The 21,259-nt window shown below is 39.1% G+C and overlaps 1 protein-coding gene and 1 long non-coding RNA gene across 9 annotated transcripts in view; one reads left to right on the top strand and one right to left on the bottom strand.

Annotated features, from left to right (window-relative positions):
* PDGFD (platelet derived growth factor D) overlaps positions 1-21,259 on the bottom strand; it is a 144,605-nt gene that overhangs the window by 88,217 nt on the left and 35,129 nt on the right. The window lies entirely within an intron of this gene.
* Positions 1-21,259, top strand: part of LOC308188526 — a 54,459-nt gene that overhangs the window by 10,500 nt on the left and 22,700 nt on the right. Inside the window, exons 2-3 of one of the 2 annotated variants that reach the window (XR_013945548.1) lie at positions 29-20,511; positions 20,622-20,756. This is a non-coding gene — a long non-coding RNA (uncharacterized lncRNA). Of the gene's footprint in view, positions 1-28; positions 20,757-21,259 lie in introns of both variants that reach the window. The other variant, XR_013945549.1, reaches the window with a different exon arrangement.

Here is a 21,259-nt window from a genome sequence, read left to right as displayed (position 1 = left end):
AGAGAGAGAGAGAGAGAGAGAGAGAGAGAGAGAGAGAGAGAGAGAGGGAGAGAGAAGGAAATTAATGAAGTCTTCATAGGAGATGTTGAGATGTTACACTCAACGGGACTGAGAGGAGCAGAGCTGAGGCAACCCTTCCTCCCCAGACCTGTCCCACCACAGGGTTCTTGTAGTGCCTGCGGGCCCTGGAAGAGGACAGCACCCTTGCAGGGGCTGGGGTGTGCTGGGAGGTGGCTGCCTCCTGCTAGACCCAGGAGCACAGTGGTCAGCACAGGATTTCTCAATCCATACACAGAATTACAAAGATAAGCTCCAGGACACAGTGAAGAATTGAGTCTAGCTTTAGAGGCATATGGATATGATTAATAATCCTACAAAGTTATTTAAAAGCACTATAAATGTTTCTGAAATAGCTTCGCTGAACCACTTCTACCATGTACCCCCTCTACGTTGGCATGTTACGAGGTTTATCAGCATTCCTCTGGGAATATGCATAACTGTGCCATGCCACTGTGTCTCTCGTAATACAGCCAGATCCTGAAAGACTAGCAATAAAACCCTTATCTCATCCAACACCGTGCTTACCCCTCAAATGTCCTTGCTCCCTCTCACCCTGCTCTCTGCCCATAAACACAGAAGACTTTCCATGTATTCTTGAGTTTAATCTTGTGTAAAAATACCCATTACACCTGAAAAAAAGAATATCTAAAATTATATTCCTTTATAAGCTCTTTTTAAAAAGACCAAAATGAAATGCTCACCACATTATGACATTCAGATTTCTTTGATTAAAATGTGCACGCATTCACACACATGCACACAAATGCACACACAAAGACAAGGCGACCACACAATAGTTTCAAAGAAGATATTTTTAACTGAAAACTACCTGCACATTTTGCTTCTTGCAAGTATATAGATCTGTATACTATAAGAGGAAAAATCTGCATTACTAACTGATCTACTTAAGTTTCAACTTATTCTATATATTCAAAACTCTTCAGTCACTGATGCCTTTTCCTTAGAAGGTCAATCATTTAAGAAGACAACGTTTTGCCTTTTTAAAGCACTATATATCACCACAAGTGTTGAAGAAAGAACTTCACTGCAAGCCCTTGATGAAACATTCCTCTGGAAAAAAAAAAATCAATAAAATCTTTGAAGTGTTGTTCTGAAGTATAACTGGTCTCATTTTCTGATATGCCAGCATAAAACTGACTTCCAAGCAATTTTAACAGAAAGAAGTAAGTAAGAATTGTCTTATTTGAAATGGAAGCTATGATAAAATCAATAAAAAAACTTACACTATCTTTTGGATTTGATAAATGCTTTGAGAGGCTAACAAAAATAAATGCAGCAAGCTTTTGAAAAAAAAATAAATAATGAAATAACCAATTGCTTGAATTTAATGAAATATGCATTTAAACTGGAATTTTGGATGGGGGAAACAAGAATTAGAGCTCCCAGTTCCAATGATTCCAATGATAGAGCACAGTTCCAATGACTGTGCTGATTTTCTTGGGAAGAGGGTTACAGAGGTCTGCTGGTGGTCCCTGCATCTTTCCCTGCAGTAAGCTCACAAGCACCTCAAAGGACAGGATGCACTCAAGCCTGCAACAGTCTGCTCCAGCAGACGTGAAAGTCTGTCAGCATTTAACACTTTCAATTTTTAATAACATGTATCATTATCCTTCATTGTACTCAAAATAGCAGGGCCCATGCCCACCTGCATTTAGCAATTTGTACAAAATGCAAAAACCTTTTGCTTCCACCATAGCAAATGCAGACTGTGCACCTGCCACAGGCCCGCTCTGCAGCAACGACCTCCTTATGTATTTATTCTACCCTTCGCCAGAGTGCTATGATATCTACGGAAGGGTACAATCCTAATGAATCCTAATCGATGACTAACAATCATAAACACAGACTACTAATTTGCAACCACCAAATGATAATACCAAAAAATAATAGGGTTACAAACAATTTTGTCATCCTTTCTTAAACAAAAACTGGTAAGAATGTTTCTGATTCAACATGATTTTTTTTTATGCAGGTCACTGACTTCTGCCTTAAAATGTTTTCACCCAGTTTTTTCTTTTTTATATCATTATTTTTATCTGTTTAAGCATCTTTATGAGATCACTATTCAAAAGACATTTGTGGAAAGGAAGGCTAGAAGTAGTTAGGAGAAGAGCATGTTTGTACTCGGTTTTGCCTGCATTCATGAAGAGAAGTGCAAAACAAATACTCAGACCGCTTCCAAACGCTTCCGAGAAGTACTGAGCACTGCCCTGTCATAAGGCTTACGCTTCTGATGCTGCTTTATGAAGAATTACTTCCATTCCCCTTTTTATGTTCCACATCTCTATTTTGAAACATAATTCAGCATCACTTCCACACTGCAACGCTCTATGGAAATAAATTCTTAGAAGCACACAAATGTGCTGGCAGCATCAACATGCCTGCACCACACCAGGCATTGAAGAACAAAACAGAAAGCATCTCTCAAACCAGAATCGTTTCACTGTGACCTTCAGCCAAATACTAATGTCAGAAAATATTAACTTTGCTAAGTTCATTAGGTATTGAGTGTTTTTCTTGGAAATATTCTCATTTGTAACCTTGTTGGGTATAATTTTATGCTCCAGATTATATGATTTTCACAATGGTCTGGAATCAGACTTTGAGCAACATTCTTAGAAAATGAAAACAGATGTATTTATGTTTTCTTAATTTTGTGACGAATAATTGCAAGTAGCAGAGAAGGAAAAGATGGGCAATCACAGCAAACAGAAATAGATATGTTGTCTGTTTAAACTGCTGCTGGCTCATGTCACCAGATCACCACTTGAGCAAAAAACGAGACAACGTCCTACTGTTCTGTGAGCTACAGGATTTTATGTAACCAGATGCAATGACTGGAATTACACTAATATTAACATGGAGTGTCAGCATTTTACATTACAGGCACGGTATTTTCGTGACTATTGAAACAATACAGGACTAACCTGTAGAACACTGAAGTGTCCACATTGGCAGTCATGAGCCTCACAAGACCTCCAGGGTCACACAGATGACTTAAAATGCCTTCTAAATGATCTTTAAATGATTAATCCTTTAATGATCTTTAAATGCCTTTGAAAAGCTTCTGCAATACTAGAGGGTCCTTGAATGGTTAATAGGCAACAGCTATTCTGAAATAATGTGAAGGACCTCGCAACATCTTTGTTACAGTTCATTCATAATAACAGGCTCCAGACTCCACTAACCATTTTTTGCCTCACAGCAATTCTTAAAATATTCAGAATAATCAGAGTGATTACTCTCCAGCTATGTATGTGTATGATATATGGAATATCAGTGACTTTCACCCTTTTTCATATTCCTGTAAGGAAAAGAATGGTTTAGTTTCTTCGTTAATATTTTGCAGGCCACTAATACATGCTATGAAATGCAGCCTCAACTGTGAAGGGAATAAATGAACTTTCTGAGCCACTGGCAATAATTTTTGAAAGGTCATGTAGACTGGTGAGCTCCTGAAGGAACGGAAAAAGGAAAACATGGATTCTGTGTTCCAAAAACTAAGAAGAGCAATTAAGAGAAAAGCAAAGCAAAGTGCCACAAGCCCTTCCCTAGGCCGACCAATGTTAATCCTTTGTTTTCCATTTTACCCTGAGTGCGAACATACCACTCAGGTGTTGAACTGAAGCAGTATCCAAAGAGGAGAACATGTTTGATGAGATTTACAAATCAGTATCTCAAGCTACAGCTGAAATAGTGCCTAAGGCCCCTCCTTTTTGGAATTCCTTTTTTTCTTTTTCCCCCAAACTCGGTCATGTCATTGGTTCTCCTCCCAGCACTGTACCACTAGTTGCATGGGAAAAACTGCAGGGTGATGAAGAGGAGCAGAAATGAACAGCAAGGGTGGGAAAATGAAAACTGGCTTTGCCAGCACAGGCATCCTGGTAACTGCACTCCACTCTGTATGTGCTCAGCCCCTCCTCAGCATATTCTCTTAGCAATAGTCCCACTCATAAACAGTAACCAATTCTCTGAGATGGCCTAATTTCCCACATGATTTTTTTTTTTGAACTGACTTGCCTTTTTCATGTGAAGAAAGGTTAATATGCCCCAAAGTTTTTTTTTTTTTTTTTTCCAAGAACATTAGTTGCTCTAATAAAAGTTATTGCTTCTCCTTAGAAACCCTGACTAAAAGTTGAGTCCAATATTTATAATCACCTGACTCAAGAAACATGCAATTTTATTGCAGGAAAATTTGTTTATTTTTAATGATAAAATACCCATGGGATAGTGACCAAACTCAGTTTTGCTGTGACATGAAAGAATAACAGCTTTCTACATCACAATGGCTTTTGGGAAAACAACAAAGAATCTGAAAGTTCACTTGCAATGATGAAAACCACATCCAAGCAGACAATACTTTCTCCATAAACCAAGTGCTCCACTTGAAATGCTTGACTGTTTTTAACCCATCTACTCTTTGTAAAGAAAGGTCATTTGCAATATACCTAACCAGAACTTTACTTTATTGGTTAATGTAAACTGGCAAGTATGTTACTACAAGCCACATGTTAGACATAGCTGGCAATTCCTCTCCTTATAAATCTGACTCTGGCTTTTATGAACACTTGCTGAAGTCATGGTGATGAGGCTGTTACTTCATAACTGAATAATGCAGTTTTATGGCTTGTAAATTCTCTGCTCAATGGTTTGATGTGAACTTGCAGAAAACAGGAGACAGAATGGTTGCAGAGGAAGATGCAATAACCTACAATCCTCACTGCCCAGAGGCAACTCCACACTGTCCCTTACTAAAGGCTGAGTCTGCAGAATCACCTAGAGATTTGGAAAATATTTCACTATGCATGACAAAAAAAAAATGCTGAAATGTGTTTTGCCTGTTTTCTGCATTGCTTTGTGAGTAAGACGAGAGCATACAGAGTTTGTGCTGTGTTTTCATGTTCTAGCTAATCAAATTATGTTTTTCTCCCCAAAGTTATTTCAGTAGACATGAAGTTTTTCAGGTCAGATCTGAGCCTCTGAAATTTCTTTGGTTCATAATAGGAGCCAAGGTTCCTGGAAAAATTACCAGCAGAGAAACTAAAAAAAATAAGAAAATAAATGCAAACAAATAAGCAAATAAACAAAAAAAGTAGGTGCTTTATTGCAAAAGATAAAGGAGAGAGAGAGAGATTGCAACACAGCACTGCAGCACAGCAATGCATGAACCTGAATGAAGTGTTACAGCAGAAGAGAAAGGAGAATGCAGAGAGAAACACAGCAAGGAAAAAAAAAAAAAGTATACAGCAAGTACACAGCAAGTATAAAAGTAAACTGTATTTGTATGCTACATGCTAACCCCCAGGGTATTTCAGCGCATACATATTCCCAGATATTGTGACTAAACAAGAGTCTAGAGAAAGCTATTTCTGTCAATTAAAGGCAGATTTTTCTGTCACTAGTGCTGAAGTGGCCATTTTATTCCCTGCCAAGCTACGGATTGCTTTGAAAGAAAAAAGGTTTCTTTTTTATGACAATGACTCTAAACCAGTTACAGCTGTCTAACAAAGCAGATGTGGGACTGCAAAAGTGGAGGAAAGTTCACTGGATCAACTCTAAAAGAAATAATTGCAAGACAATATGCTATTCTGGCATCTGAAGTCAGTGTTCAAATGCTAGCAGCTTTAATGTGGACTCTCCCCTTCCTTCCCAACTGCAAGATCTGCTAACAAATGTACGCACTGTTGAATTGCATTTGCTTGCTCGTGGAATGCATCAACCGTGAGCACACTGCCGTGCTGCTCAGAATTTTAATGCTACTTTATCACAAGAAGAAACAAACACTGTGATCCTTATCATGATGATGTCCTGCCTCTCCCCTCCCATAATTTTCCTCACCTTTTTCATTTCCTGTAGTCAAACTGAATACCTACAAACGGAGAAAACCAGTCTTCCTTTTCTATTTTTCCATTATCTTGTTGGGTATATCCCATATATTATATAGAATACTTATTCACCGTGTAATCAGAGTACTTATTCACAGTCAACACTCTAGTTGCTAGAGCTCAAGGGAACATATTTGAGCTATCTTTAAATTAGCTATCTCGGTATTGATAGCAGGGTAGCTATCATAACACACTGCACAGCACAGCGTGCTGAATATCGCAGCTGCTTGAAAGGTACTACAGGTATTTCTAGGAGAGCTGCAATGTCAGCAGCATTTGCAATGAGGGCTTCTTGCATATTTATTTTAACTATCACAAGTTCAGAAATGAAGAAGGGAAGATAATGAAATAGAGAAAGAGGCTTGAAAAACAACATGAATCAACCGAACAAAGGAAAAAACCACCTCACTTCCGTCAGCTCTTAGGTTATTAAGGTTATTGAGTAGTGTTATTTACCAAGTTACCGTATAGAACAATCTTTTTTGGCCTAGATATCTTCATGTTGAGGTCAAGGGCAAAACAAACAATAAAAACCATAAATAAATTAAAAAAAACCAGAATGAATGGGAGGAGGCTTTCAGCTGTAGAAACTTCCCAGAGCTTAAAGTTGCATATAACTGTGAGGACAAACACTATGAACTTTGGGAAGTCACTACTTTGACTAAAGCTTAGGACACTGAAAGAAGCTAAATTTGCAGTTGTGCAACGGACTCTTACATGTTTGCTGAAATTTTCTTGTAAGAAAGAAAGAAAACCATACAATTACTTTTGGGTGAGAGGTGGATATAGTCCTGGTCAGTAGGATGGATGGACAGTGGTCCTTAGGCATGACGCATGAGCTGCATCTAACCATCCTCCTTTTTTCTTCAAGATAAGGACACAAGGTCATTTCAAAGTAATTAGTGCTGGGAAATTGCCCACATTTGCAATACATCAGGCATGACATACACAACATAAGTAAGATCAACAAAAGGACAACACAACTTACAAAACCAACTTTGAACTCTCTTAGTGGTCAGCCTTGGTTGACTTACACCAAGCAACCCAATGTTCTGGATCAGAGATCTTGATGCAAGGGGTTATATATAGATAGATGAGCAGTCAGTCAGTTCTTTTACCTCCTGTTTTGAGATTTATGATGTATATACAAACCTTAAAGAAACATCCCCTCTGACACTTTGTCAATATTTCATGCACTTAATCTTCATTTTCACCCATATTTTTTGCTTAGTCAGGATAGATATATATGATCAATATATTCTGAAGCCAAGAGTCACCAGAATACATTTAAAAAGATCTGGAAGAACTGAACAATAACGACACACAAAAAAGGACTTTGAATTATATTCCAAACTTGCATAAAGCCTTCAAATTTGTATGAATCTACAGTAAACTGAGCCTTCTCTCATTCCAGTGGATTACTGCATGTCAGAGGTCTTATACTACCCACAAAGAGATATGGAATAAAAACGAGACCAAAAGTCAAAGTCTATCAAAAAAGATTTAGTTTACAAAAGAAATAGTGCTATAAATACCCACAAAAAGCATTCCTGGCAAGTACTCACCAGAGGGAGTGTCAGAGATCTAGAAAGAGATACTAAAAATGAATGCTGAAGCTTAATTTTCTAAGAGATATCAGATTTTTTAGTATTTGTAGCCTCTAGAGACAGAAAGTGAATTCGATCATGTAAAAAGATTGTCATCAAAAGCTTGGATAGTCATAAAAATGCTCTTGGGGAAAGGGATGATATTGAATAACATAAATGTTTAGTGTTGTACACTAAAGCCCACACAGCTACTTATCAATTAAAACAAATTACTTACCTGTACATATCCTGGGGCAAATATTGTCCCCAGCTACAGCAAGGGCACTCAACAGATGTCCACGGGTTGAAGCAGATGCAGAAAAGAGCAGGATTATGTCATTTAGTGTAACCCATCATTTATGAACCTTGCTAACAACTCCCACTTGTAATGAAAGAAATAAATGGAAAAATCTAAATAGGCTGTTACTGGTTAACTTTTCATAAAAAAATATATTTCCCTTTTGGAGAAACTACTTTTTTTTTTTTTTTTTAACTAATGCAGCATATTCATGGGTGACTATCTATGTCCCCAGAGAACAGTAACATTAGAAATAATTATGAACCATCTTAATTAATTAAAGCTGTTTTTCCACCCACTTAAGTTTTTAATCTATTGCTGCGCTAGCCAACTGAGAATTGACACACTGACAGTAAGGAACTGATTATATCACCACTGGCATTTTGTGTAAGAGCTAAGAGCCAAACACTGACTTGTCCTTGGGAAAGAACACAGTTCTAGGAAAGAAAATGCAACTAAACCTGGTAAAAGCAACATCAGATGTGAAATTCCAGACATTTCTGTACTGATGTCTCTTCCCAAAGCGAGATTTCAGGAAGACATATGCCCATACTTGTACAGCTAACAGGTCAGAATGAGATCAATGTGGCAGACACATGCAAATGTCAACTGACTCAACCTAACCTCCCTGCAACATGAGGGTATTAAAATATGATTTCCACAACATCCTTAATTTTGGCATATCTTTAAAAACTCTTTTCAGAAAGAATGGTGCTTCCATACAATGCATTCAAAGTCCCACTGTTTCCACACAATGTTGATAATTTTGGCAAGGAGTAACTATATTGTGCTATTGCAGGTGCCACAGCATAGAATTATATGAATATAGCCACAGCATAGAATTATATGATAACACTTAGTGGATCAGAAGAGTGTTCATGCAGTGCCATCTACAACAGCAGAGCACGTCACTGTATAAATCTCCTGGACCATGATTTGCAGGGAATGGTAATGTGAACTTTCATTCAAGACACAAAAAAGTGAATGCAATAAATCAAATCTACCAATAGCTCAAGAAAGTTCAACTTATTTCACAGGTAAGCTTTAAAACTCCTGCTATTGAGAGTTTTTAAATTGTGTACAGCTCTGCTGGACCTGTTACAGCTTTGCTAGACCTGATATTCATAAACAAGGAAGAACTGATGTTGCAAAAGAAATTATGCACTTCACTCGTAAGAGAGAAGCAGCAATATATTTATAGATGAAAATAGTGATTTAACAGGGCTTAAGTGTGAATGAGACAGTGATTTAACAAAGCTCTAATGGTAACTGTGACATTGACCAGATTTGTGATGGCAAAGACACTTGATTATTTACTGCATAGAGGACAGGGTCAGACTAAAAGCATCAGAGAGACCCTCATGTTGAGTCATGAGGTTCCAAATGGAGTCCCTTTTGCCATCCAAACTCTGAGGAATCTAGATTGGACCAGACTTTATCCCAATCCCAGATTTAACAGTTTATGCCTGAAGGATTATATGCACAACCAATACTTTTGCCCAGTGGGCAAAAGCTGAGATACACGGGAATTCATTTAAATAATTATTTATTTATTACCCTTAAGGATGGTCAAAAACTGGGAAAAGTTTCCCCCAGAAGTTGTGGGGTCTCCATTCTTAGGGATATTCAAAATCTGATTAGGCATGTCCTTCAGTAACCAGCTGTAGATGGCCATGATTTGAGCAGGGGGGGTGGACAAAATGATCTACAGAGGTGTCTTCCTAACTCAGATGTTTAGTGAGTCTGTGACTCCATGAGTCTCTTTTTCCTAGTATCCTGATACTTTGCTTCCTACAGTGTGAAAGTACATGGTATTTCAGGAGCACAGCAAAAAATACATATGTGCTTGCACATAAGCACAGTCAGTAGAGTAGTGGATGCCTTTACAGTCATGCCTTACTGTGCATTTCAAACTGCATAGAAGTTACACCATAACCTCTGTTCTTTGGCCAGTGTGGAGGATTGATGATGTCTGTACACAACAAAAAAGCAGCTATCCCTTGTGCAGCATTTTTTAATCAAAGAAAAAGAATAAAAGAGCAATGTGCATGCGGCATGTACCAGGAATGTTGGAAAGCAAAGTGCCAGTGAGCAAACCACATCTGTACTGCTGGTATATCATTTTACACTATTCATAGCTGGAATGTGCTAAACAGCATGGCCCAATTGGCAGCCAGCAAGTCAACTCCAGTGCCTCCATTCAGACAGCTGCTTTTTTCCTGGGCAGCACAAAGAATGGCTGTCTGAGCAGCCAAATGCCTCCTCCAGTGCCGGCTCGCAGGCCTGGGGGCCATGCTGGCTGGCTCCAAGGAGCAGATGGGAGGAGGTTGCTGCTCCTGGGGGGGGGAGGGAGAGGGACGAAGAAGAAGGAGGGGGTGAGATGCAGCTGCTGGGGGAGAGATGTCTACCTAAGTAGAGAAAAGGTGGGAGCAAGCTGCTGCTGCCCTGGGGTGGTGGGGAAGGCAGCTGCTTGTGTAGGGAGGGTGAAGGTAGGTAGGTGCTGTTAGACTAGTGGGTGGTCTTTAAGGTGGAGGGATGGGGGGATCCCTCTCAGGAATACTGCAGAATGAATCGAGCTGCTAAAATCACTCTGCACAAGTGCATATCTGCAAACTCCTCCTGTTCCTAATGTCGCAGTCCTACACTACCACATTCCCCACCTTCCCCTTCTGGTTATGAGCACTCTGCCCCTCTGCCCAGGCACAATGCACTGATGCTCTGACACCTGCACATCTGCAGCCACCCTGCAGTGCCATCATGCATTCAGTGAGACTGCACGGACGGAGCTACCAATCTGGCAAACCTCTCCCAAACCTTCACGTTCCTTCCTCAAGTACTTCGACACATGATATTGTTTAAGCATCACTTTAAGTGAATCCTATAAACAGGAAGAATCCTATAAACTGGACGAAGAGGTGTTAGCTTATTGTCTACAGATAGACTATTAGTACTTTTACAGGCAGCCTCCTGTCTTCTCGGGTTAATTTTTACAGGCTAATTTTATTTTATTGTGTTGCTTCTCTACACAAAATTGTGATGCAGTTTTTCACAGATATATGCAAATATGTCTATGTGCATAAATATATGCAACATGAGACAGGAGAGACAGTGTCAGGATCTCTATTAAAAAATGGTTTGTGTCTTGGCTGACCCAAGAGAGAACATGTTGGACACTCCCAGTTAGAGAGAAATGTATCTGATGCACAGATTTGATATACTCACTGTACCATAACTGCACACATATAGAAACTACTGTGTTAGCTTTTCTGCTCCTAGGCAGGAAAAAATGTATAAAATTGTTTCAAAACCAAGGGCAAACTCCAGACCCTAAATCCAACTTGCTTATAAGACAGGCTCACAAACCTAATTCCCTACCGAGTCTGAAGTGAGTTGCCCATCTGCTCTTCTCAATTGGAGATATATTTCCACAATGATAAAGAGCTGCTTGAAAAACTTTAAGGGACTGTAGCTTAGAACAATATAAATGAAGACAACCTATATCAGAAAAGTCACTTCAAAGAATGTGCATTTCTGATAACAAACCAAAAGGCCTGCCTGAGATGTGAATATCCTCTCCAGCTAGTGGCCCCATATTAGCATCACTAATCCCCTAGGATCCACAGCTGCAGTGAGTATATTCTACCCTGCAGGGAAATTACACATCTCTAGCAGCTGCAAGATGCCAGACAGATGGTGAATTAATGCCACACACTAAAGAAGTTGAGCACTTTGTGGCTATCTGTCTTGTTTCATGGGACAAACGGTATGACGGAAAGGGTGATGTAGCCTCAGCTGTCAGAAAGGGGAGAGTCCACTCAGGAGGTGTCTGAAAACAGCTGGGAAACCTCCCCACACTTTCTATCTTATGATAAGCCAGCAATAAAACAATACTTAATAAAACAATACTTAATAAACTAAGTACACAGATTTAGTTTGGATCTTCCTTCCACTGACCCCTGCAGTACTGTACAATGATGGGAAAGTGTCATGATATTGACTTTACATGTGGGGAACAGCATGTTCATTGGCAGTGATGGAAACAAAATCCAAAGCCTCAGCCTTGGATTTGTGGTAATCCATCAAGTTTTACCAGAAATGTCACTGCAGCCAAATTTCACTCAGGTTTTTTCACTCAGGTTTTCTGACCACTATACACCATCTCTTTGTATATTCCTTTTTTTTTTTTTTTTTTTTTGATGCAGCAAGAGCTGTTCCCGAGGATTCCTCTTAGCAATACCAATATCTTTGTTGTAAACACAGTCACTTCATGCCAGGGAAACAAAGGTCAACTCTACACTTTTGAACTTAAGAGTCCTACAGTGGATATAGAGAAAGCCAAACGACATGAGAAGAATAACCTGAAATTTAAAACAACAATCTGTGAAAATTGATTAACTGCTTGCGTTTGTATTTAAACTGGCAACATGCACAAGAAGCAATGCAACCTTTCTCCATTATAACCTCCTAGCATGCTATTTCCCAGATCCATTGGGATCAATTCTAGGAGCACAAAGATAATACAGTGCCCATAATCATTCAAGTTGAAGCTTCTAAGGTGAGGCACAGGATAACTGAGCATGAGGTAGCATCACTCCCATTGTTTTCAATCTTTTCAATCTTACAAAATATTTATTACCTTTTTCTATCCCAGCACTAACTTCTGCTGGAAGTCTTCTCTCACGACTGACTCTCTGACCTCGTCTCTGACCCTCTAAAAATCTGCTCACAGCTTTCCATTCCCTGGCTCCACCACATTAACGATTCTGTCTTCACATTTCCATACAGCTTAGTCACAGCCGCAGCACAGCTCTAAGCCCTTTTGCTTTCCTGAGCTTTGTGAATCTGTATGTCTGCCTACTGTCACTTTCTTCCTTCCTGGAGTCATTACAGTCTTTTAACACAATTTCTCTCAGGCAAAATGTTCACAGAAAGGCCATGGAACTATTGCTTGAATAAGAACTTTGCAAAGAGCTCCAGGTTTGGCTCAATGAGGTTATACACCTCAGGAGGAGACAAGTTTATTGACTAAGGCAAGGTCCAAAAACACTAAGCTTAATTACACAGTAAGATATCTCTTGAATAACTTTCAAAGAGGGACACTGCCTTCTCTTGTGACCATAAGCAACCAGCACCAGTTCTCTTTTTACTCCAAACATAAAATCAAACCCAACACAAACAAACCAAAAATGCAACAGGTCAGAAATTGTTCTGAATGACACCAATGCCCATGAAGATACGTACAGTCCTGCCTTTGAGCAACCCAGAATAACATACTGTCAGCAAGAGCTAATTCATTTCAGGTCACCACAGTGGCTATAAGAAGGTGGCAGGGATCAGTCCTTACAGAGGGCAGCTCCACTCTGTATCTGGCCAGTGCCTGGGGCAGGGCCACCATTCATCCCCACTGGAAAAAGCAGCAGTGTTCACCACCAACATTCGTCATGGTCAGAGGTGAAGAGCAACTCTTGGAAGATGGAAGGATGCACATGTGACAATGGCTTCATCTGGTCAGTCAGCACTATACGCCAGCACTATACACAAGCAAATACAGTGTGCATGCCACGGGCTGTTTAATAGCCACATTAAAGGGACAACATGCACCTCAGTGATAGATGGCTCAAAAAAAGCTCATGCATAAAATTAGAAACAATCTGTAGAACTGTAATTTCCATTCTCTCAGGGAATTGAAAGGAGGGTGGTTATTATAGCAGCAATTACTATGGCTGCTATATCCAAAGGTCAACCTGCAATTGCATTACCTCCACCCCTCAATACATACACACATAACAAAGACCAAACCATTCACATTTCAAGAGCTTGTAACTCCCTCAGATGTGTCATGTAGTACACAAATCAGAGGCCAGAAGCACCCACTTGCCATAGTAAAACTAGCATGTCTTTTTGTAGGTATATTTGAAGTTGAGGAGGTCTAATAAAACCTGGATACGTTTTCATGTCAGCTTGTTTCACACACTTCAACAAAATAGCTTTCCCTTTTTCTTATAGAGAAATTTTGAACCCTATTAACCTTATCTCTGTTGTATCAGAAACATGACCACAGCAGCATTATTTTCCTGAGCAGGAACCAGAGAATGGACCTGTGACTGGGTCCTGTGAAAGGATCCTGTGATCCTTTCTTTGATTCTTTCAGTCTGATATATCCCAGTAGATTTGCAGAATAAAACCAAATACAAACCACATTCTTTTAGGATTTAAATGTATATTGCTACAACAGTAAAGGAGAATCGCCTTAATGAAAAGTAGACTGGCATTGTCCCTTTAAGATTGCAAAAGCTACTTCTGAAATAACAGCAATAATACCTATTGGTTTCAAGACACTTTTAAAATTGCTAAATATTTTGTGATTGTGTTCAGAGAAAACTGAATTATCTTCTTTCATATAACAACTTCACCTTCTAAAAAATATCCTCAATAAGGAAATGATATACTAGTTCAATATGATGCTCAACTATGATGCCCCACAAGAATGTAAGTGAAATTCTGGGTGATAAACACTGTAATATTGAACATTATATGAGACTGAAGAAGAAAATAAGGAAATCTTCAGTGCATTAAAAGCAATTACCAACTAAACTAAGATCAATGACATGACAAACTACAACACTGGAATGCTTCTGCTTGCTTGAACTGTCATCTGCTCTCAAGCTTCAGACAGAAACCCGAGTTAGAGCTTCTGAATTTCATGACCTTCTACTACAATTTGCTTAGTCTACACCAAAGGCTTGTAGATAAATATATCTGTCAAGTTACTTTGATGGCATAAACCTAGTCTGGACTTGTTGCAATGCATTTCATTAAACAGGAACAATATACCACAGGTAATGCAGTGAGATTATCTCAACTTAAATGTGCATTTACTCTTGACCCCAAACAGTATTTTTTTTCAATATAGTTCCTGGACAGGATAGTTTTAGTTAGGTCATTACATAAAACTACAGGAAAGTAAGTCTTGATTTTCTCTTTAGAAGATCTAGTATCAAGCAAACCATAGAGGCCTAATAAAGAACTGACTTTGGTGGTGTTAGCAGATATTTTGGCAGGAAAAAAAAAAAAAAAAGCAAGAACAAGTCAGAAATTACTTCTGAAGCTTTCTACAAACTAAGCTGGATGACGTTTGCTACTAAGTCAAACCTACAAAATTTATACATGATGAATTTTTCTAAATGGCTGGGTAATGGAGAGGAGAATGGTCTGATAATGCTAGCTCAACCTGCCTTTGTCTCAGCAATGCCCATATTCTCACCAGTGAAATCAAAGATCATCCAGATGGTCTCTAAGGCTCCTTCCAACCTGGGCTTTTCTATGATGCTATGATCCTGCTGCAGAAGAAAGAAAACATGTTGGTGGATGGATTGGAGGGGCCTTTTTAATACTGACTATAGACATTCAGGAAAAAAAAAAATCAGAGTAGTTTGGTCTATGCAAAACCCTTCTAAATAAATTAAGAGTAAGAAAAACCACAAGAATCATAACCCAGTGTTATTACCACCTCCAAGATACTTGCTGCATAACCCAGAAGAACTCAATTTCTTCAGAGGATGAAATCCCACCATCTCCAAATCCACTGAAAAGCTCAATACCAAATTATGTATTTAATGCATTTTATAATGTTATCTGTGCAGGAAGATATTCCATAACACAAAAACAACTGAATAAGAACATCCTGGCCTGAAATTTCAGTCACAGTAGGTCTGTTTAAGGACATATCCATGACATTCCTGTGCCCAACACAACCATAGTACTGTAAAATCTTTAACACATGTATGGACACAAAACTCCAATAAAGCAAGGGAGTATTACTGGAAGAAAAGATTCAGGTCTGTGCAAAAGAGGGATGTTACTGATTCACGTGGCATTGTTGCATACTCTTGAAAGAAGAAAATCCTCCAACAGTCTAAAAATACTGGACGTTATTAACATCATACAGAGGAGAACTGAAATGCAGAAAGAGTGTAAGACCAGTAAGGATTGCAATGGAAGTTGTAGGGAAAACAGGATTTTAACATGTTCTTTTCCTAGCGGCGATCAGCCTTTTCTCTTCCACTCTTCTTATTCATACTAGTTATTTACTACCTTCAAACCTACTCTAGGCTTCATTTGCCATCTATGTAAGACCTACAGCAAACTGTTATTACAGAACTAGTACAGGCCTGATAGCCCTGTAATTATAAGTTTAACATGAAAATTATATTAACATTCCTCATATCAGGAATGCAAGTCTCCTGACATTTTCGGTGAGGAAGGAGAAAGAACCCATAGGCAATTAATATGGAGCCATATTTTGATTTCCAGTGAATGCCTGGCATCTTTAGCCTTATCATTACTGAATCTACACTACGAAAGAACAGTAAGTTCTCACATTAGTTAGTTACAGACAACTGCCCAAATGCTGACTAAGATGGGTACTTTGTCTCAACTGTAAAAAGCTATGGCAAAAGCTAGCTCATTTTTTAAAATTATCCACATATTTGAATAGCATGGTTATATGTTAAGGATAAAAGAAAAATGTACTGTGGTTGAAGTCTGGCATGTGTTTGAGAATGTAAAACAGAACACTCCTGCAGCGGAGACATTGGCAGAGTCTCAGTTATAATATGTAAGTTAGTTCCACTATAATATAATGCAGATACTTCAAATATTTCAAACATTTAGAATTTTTGTACAATCACGATGCCTTTGAAAATCCCCCATATTAGCCAGATATCATCTAGCGCACGCTTTTACATGTGGTTACACAATTTCAGACTCCAGTAAGAGTCAATTTTTACTACCCTATATCTAATACAGGTTTGCCTTCAAAAGAAGATAAACATACAATTTCAGTCTGTAACTCCCCTCTTCCTCATGATAAAAGCAACTTAGTGCATTTTTTCCAATTAAATGGGAAATATTTATTTTAATAAAATACCATGTAAATAATGCTTTCTAAATGTGTAAATTCCACAAATTAGGTACTACTGTACACAGGGATTTTGCTTCAGAATAACAATTTAGCACAGTAGGTGCAATTTCTTCTTGAGCATAGCTAACCATTAAAGAAACACTAACTTTTACTACAAAAATAGCAATGCACTTTATATGTATTTCCTATGTAAAAATGGGACAAAAAATCTTGAACTTGAAGCAACCCAAACTTAATGATAACATTTCTCCCTTTCCATATTAAGTGACTATTTTACAAATAAAACCACTTGGAAATTACCAGGGTTAAAAAAAGGAAATAATAATAATAAAAAAAGAATATGTTTAACATGTTTGCTTAGCACTTGATGAAACCCAATGGAAATCTGTTTTTCTATGTCTGAAATAGGACAGTGGTTTGTTCTCTAACAGTGTAAAGAAGCATCTAAATCATTGCTCTAACACACACATACAGCCATAATCTCACACCCAGAGCTTTATCCTTTCCATTTTACAAAGAATCATGGCCCTGCTTTACTCATAAGAAATCAAGCATCAAGTTGAAGCTTCCTGCACTGTCACCTGAGCACCAGAAACACCCAATGGTCCACTTACCAGGGATACCTCGTGAAGGACTGAAGAACTGTCTTACAGAGATGCATAGCTCTTTCCATTGATGGTGGATGAAGTTTACAGAAGTTTTCCCTAGGCTAGATGCTTAACTAAAATCTCCAGAGCTGGGTGTATCCCAGTCTGACCAGGAAAGAGATCTAGCACTTGTTACAAAGGAACCTTGAAGCACAACAGCGAGGTAGGGCTAGGTGGTGGATGTCCCAGGGTGGTCACTGGAAATGACCACCATGGGAATGGACCAGCCATATGGGAACATCTGCATCTTGGACTTCTTAGAATCAGAGATGGCTCAGGAACAGTTCCATAATTGTGTAAGGAAAGCCATGGAGCAGGGTGGGTACAACAGCCACCCAGTAAAAAAGGTGTGCATAGTCCTCAAAACCAACCCTTACCTCTTGAGCAGGTTCCATCATTTCCTGCTTATCCAAAACAGCTTTACTGTGTTTCCTCTCTGCTATCTGTTTCTTCTCCCAACTTTAAAATGTGAACTTTAAATGTGAAAAAATATGTGAAAAAAAACAAAATGTGAAAAAATATGTGAAAAAAAACAAAATGTGAACAACAAACTGATTGACCCAATTGTGTTGTAGGTAATGGAACTAAATGATACTAATATAATCCTGCAGCTTCCTCTGTTCCTAAATAACCTTAATTCATATGATATCAGTGAGGCTGCTCACTTACAGTATGAGTTATTCAAATGAATAAAGGTCACTTACTTGACCCCAAGTGCAAAAGAAGAGGCCTATTTAATAGGGACAACTATTTTAGCCAACTCAGGCTGTGAGAGCCCTGTGATCAGGTTATTAGAGGACTGGAAAATGCCTTGCACCTCTTTCTTATATCTGAGTATACACATATTAAGCTATACATATTTAAACAAGAAAAACTAAAGACACTCTGTTTGTTCCAACTAATAACTGAGATGTGAAGACTCTCTCACTTCATGAACATAATGAAAAATAAACAAGAGTCATAACATATATATTTCTGAGAACAAACCATGGTTGTTCATAGAGCTTTCAAATGGTCTGGCAGTCCCTTCTGCCTACAGTCAGGCTGTAATTGCTGCCTCTCAGCTGGAGTGAACCTCCAGTCTGGTGCCTGACCTTGTGGTCACCCCTACTTTCATCTTGCATACGGGCTTAGCAGACAAGAAGGCTTTTTAAAATCTGTGCCTAACGCATTTTGGCAAAGTACCACAACTTGATACTCTTTTCCTTTTGACAGGCTGCTTGTAACTCTGGCCACTTCCGTAGCTTCAGTCGATGCAGCGATCTAGTATCATCCAGGGACTGAAACATGCAAGGGGTATGCTCCTTAAAAAAATTCAAAATAAGCCTTCTGCAGGCCAAAGGAAATTCACCCCCTGCCCTTCAGCTGAGGTGTCCTTATTCTTGGTCTCACTGGGCTTCAGTCTGGAGGCAGAGCTTGGCTCCATGTGTCAGAGGAGAAGCTGCCAGACCCCAACGAGGTTTGGGTCTGGCACAGGCTCCAGCACAGACCTCAGCAACAGGCATGATGTCTCAGACATTGACAGAGGTGGAAAGGCTAGAGCTTTCACAGCAAATGAGAGGAGGAAGACAGAAGTTTTGCAGCTGAACAGATTTGAGACATGTTTTGGCCACTGATTCCTCGTAGGCTTGGAAACAGAAAGATGATCAGTATGGTCTCTCAACAAGAAAAGCCACAAGAAAATCAACATAATGATAGAGAGGAATGTAAGTTCTTGCAAAGAGCCATGATTTTTAAGTAACAAAATCCAGCAAAAGAAGGTGAAGCTGCCACTTTTTTGGTTGCTGAAGCTTTCTTGTCAGAAAGACTGCACTGGATAATTTGTGTCATGTAACGACACTGACCCAAAATTTTAACTGAGGGGAATGGACCACTCCTGCCCTCTCCTCTCAGTTTGAATTTAAGGTAGGTACCAGTTCAAAGCCACACAGAGAACTTTCTTTATTGTCCCCACCAAAGAAGCAGGAAATAAAAAATAAAGAAAAAAAAGATGTTAGATTACCCTAGGTAGTGTTCATTCAAGTATTGTGATCTAAACCAGAGTTACCTTGTCTACACATGCCACCTCAAGTTTTCTTCTGTAACCAGCAAAGACAGGCTCCCCTGGAAAGGAGTTCATTCTCTGTGCATCTTAGAATGGGATGCATTTATGCATAGGTGGACCAAGTTGGATAATGTAAATTCCCTTGTAAGTGTGTCATTTTTCATGCAGCTTCTTCCCTAAACAACTTCAAGACAACCGCAAGGACCAAAACAGCTAGTGAAACGAAGCTAAACTAAAAAATGGTCTGCGTCAGTTTAGGGCAACTTGTGGCTTCAGCTGAGCTCATGGATTCCTCTATCAGCCCAACAGTGAATGCAAGCTTGCACACTCAATTTTATGGTGGGATCTGCAGTGGCAATATGATAAAGCTACTGAATTCTTGGCCCGTGCCAGTTTTGTGCCAGGGAATTGCTCTCCCTGCCCCACTAGAGCTTGTTTATGGCACTTCTATACTGACAGGAGAGCATACACAGCCTGTGTCAGGGATGAGAATCAGCTGCTGTAACTTGCTGTGCTCAAATGCTGTAAGGCAGCTGGCTTCAGCTCTTTTGAATGAAGCAAAGTGATGAGATGAGAGCCAGAGGGGAAATGCAGTACTTTAGGAGCTCCTTATAGCCCCTCTCCTCTGCTCCCTTGATCCTCATTAAACACTTGCTCAGTCCATCAAACTTACTCAACTATTGTTTTCCCAGCTCAGCTGTTTTGCGGTGACTGTGACAACACATCCATTCCTGGCATCTGGGATCCTCAGCAACAAATTGCAGAAGAAAGAATGCAACACAGTACAAAAGGAAGTAAAAGAGGAAGAAATGGCAGAAGACTTGGTGAAATCCAGGCTATAGAACACAAGACAGAAACTCCCTCTTCCATGTTCATGAATGAAGGAGAAAGGATAGAAAACCACTTTGAAAGGGCATCTTGCTGCTGAGTGCTTTGTAGATTACACACAGGAGGACTCTGAGAAGTAGTTTTGATGTGCTACAGGAAAAAGTGAACTAGGGATGCAACAGAATTCCTGAAACAGAAACATTTAAAAGACTCTCAAAGGTTGGTTGAAGTTGTTTGTGGATATTGCAAATTAAGTAGGAGACGGTATCATGGACATGCATGGGGCAGACAGCCCAGAACACCTCATTTCTATCTATTGCCCCCCTCAGACTCTTCCTAGGAAAGAGTACAGTGAAGACACGACCTAAACGACAAAGCCTTTTCAAAAGCTTCATCTCTCTGTGGTTTAAGAACTATAATCCGATGGACCCCAACTCTCCAGGATGCCTCTTGGCCACCTGCAGGTGGGTGAGAATTGATTAAAAAAAAAAAAAAAAAGACCAAATAGAAGTCATACATTATTTGTTCAAATTAGGCTATTGAACTTGTATGCGTCTGTATATATATTTTTTTTAAATTACATTGAAAACAATGGTATCTATTAAAACAAAATATTAATACCATTTTACTTATAATGAGTAATTGAAACAGAACATGCTTGTCAAAGTTTTAAAACAAGTCAAATAACTAAAGTGGTTTATTAGTAACAAGTTAAATGGAAGACAGTGGTTAAGCACCTGCAATAAAGAGTGCGAAAAAAGATTCTGACAGCACTAGTCTCTTCTGCAAATACAGAGATAATGTATCTTTCTTGACAGTTTATTTAAATATTTTTGGTTCACTGAATAATTCATTCCAAGCTGAAACCAACTACGAGTTGAGAAAAAAAACAAACCAAAAACTTCAGACAGCTTGCTTTCTAATTTCATTTTGTGAATAAAAACACAGGGTGAGAGGATGAGCACTG

Source organism: Anser brachyrhynchus (assembly GCF_964034855.1).
Source record: "Anser brachyrhynchus genome assembly, chromosome: 1".
In the NCBI taxonomy this organism is placed as follows: domain Eukaryota; kingdom Metazoa; phylum Chordata; class Aves; order Anseriformes; family Anatidae; genus Anser; species Anser brachyrhynchus.
Note: the sequence above shows the minus strand (reverse complement) of the source record. Positions and strands in the feature narration are given on the sequence as shown.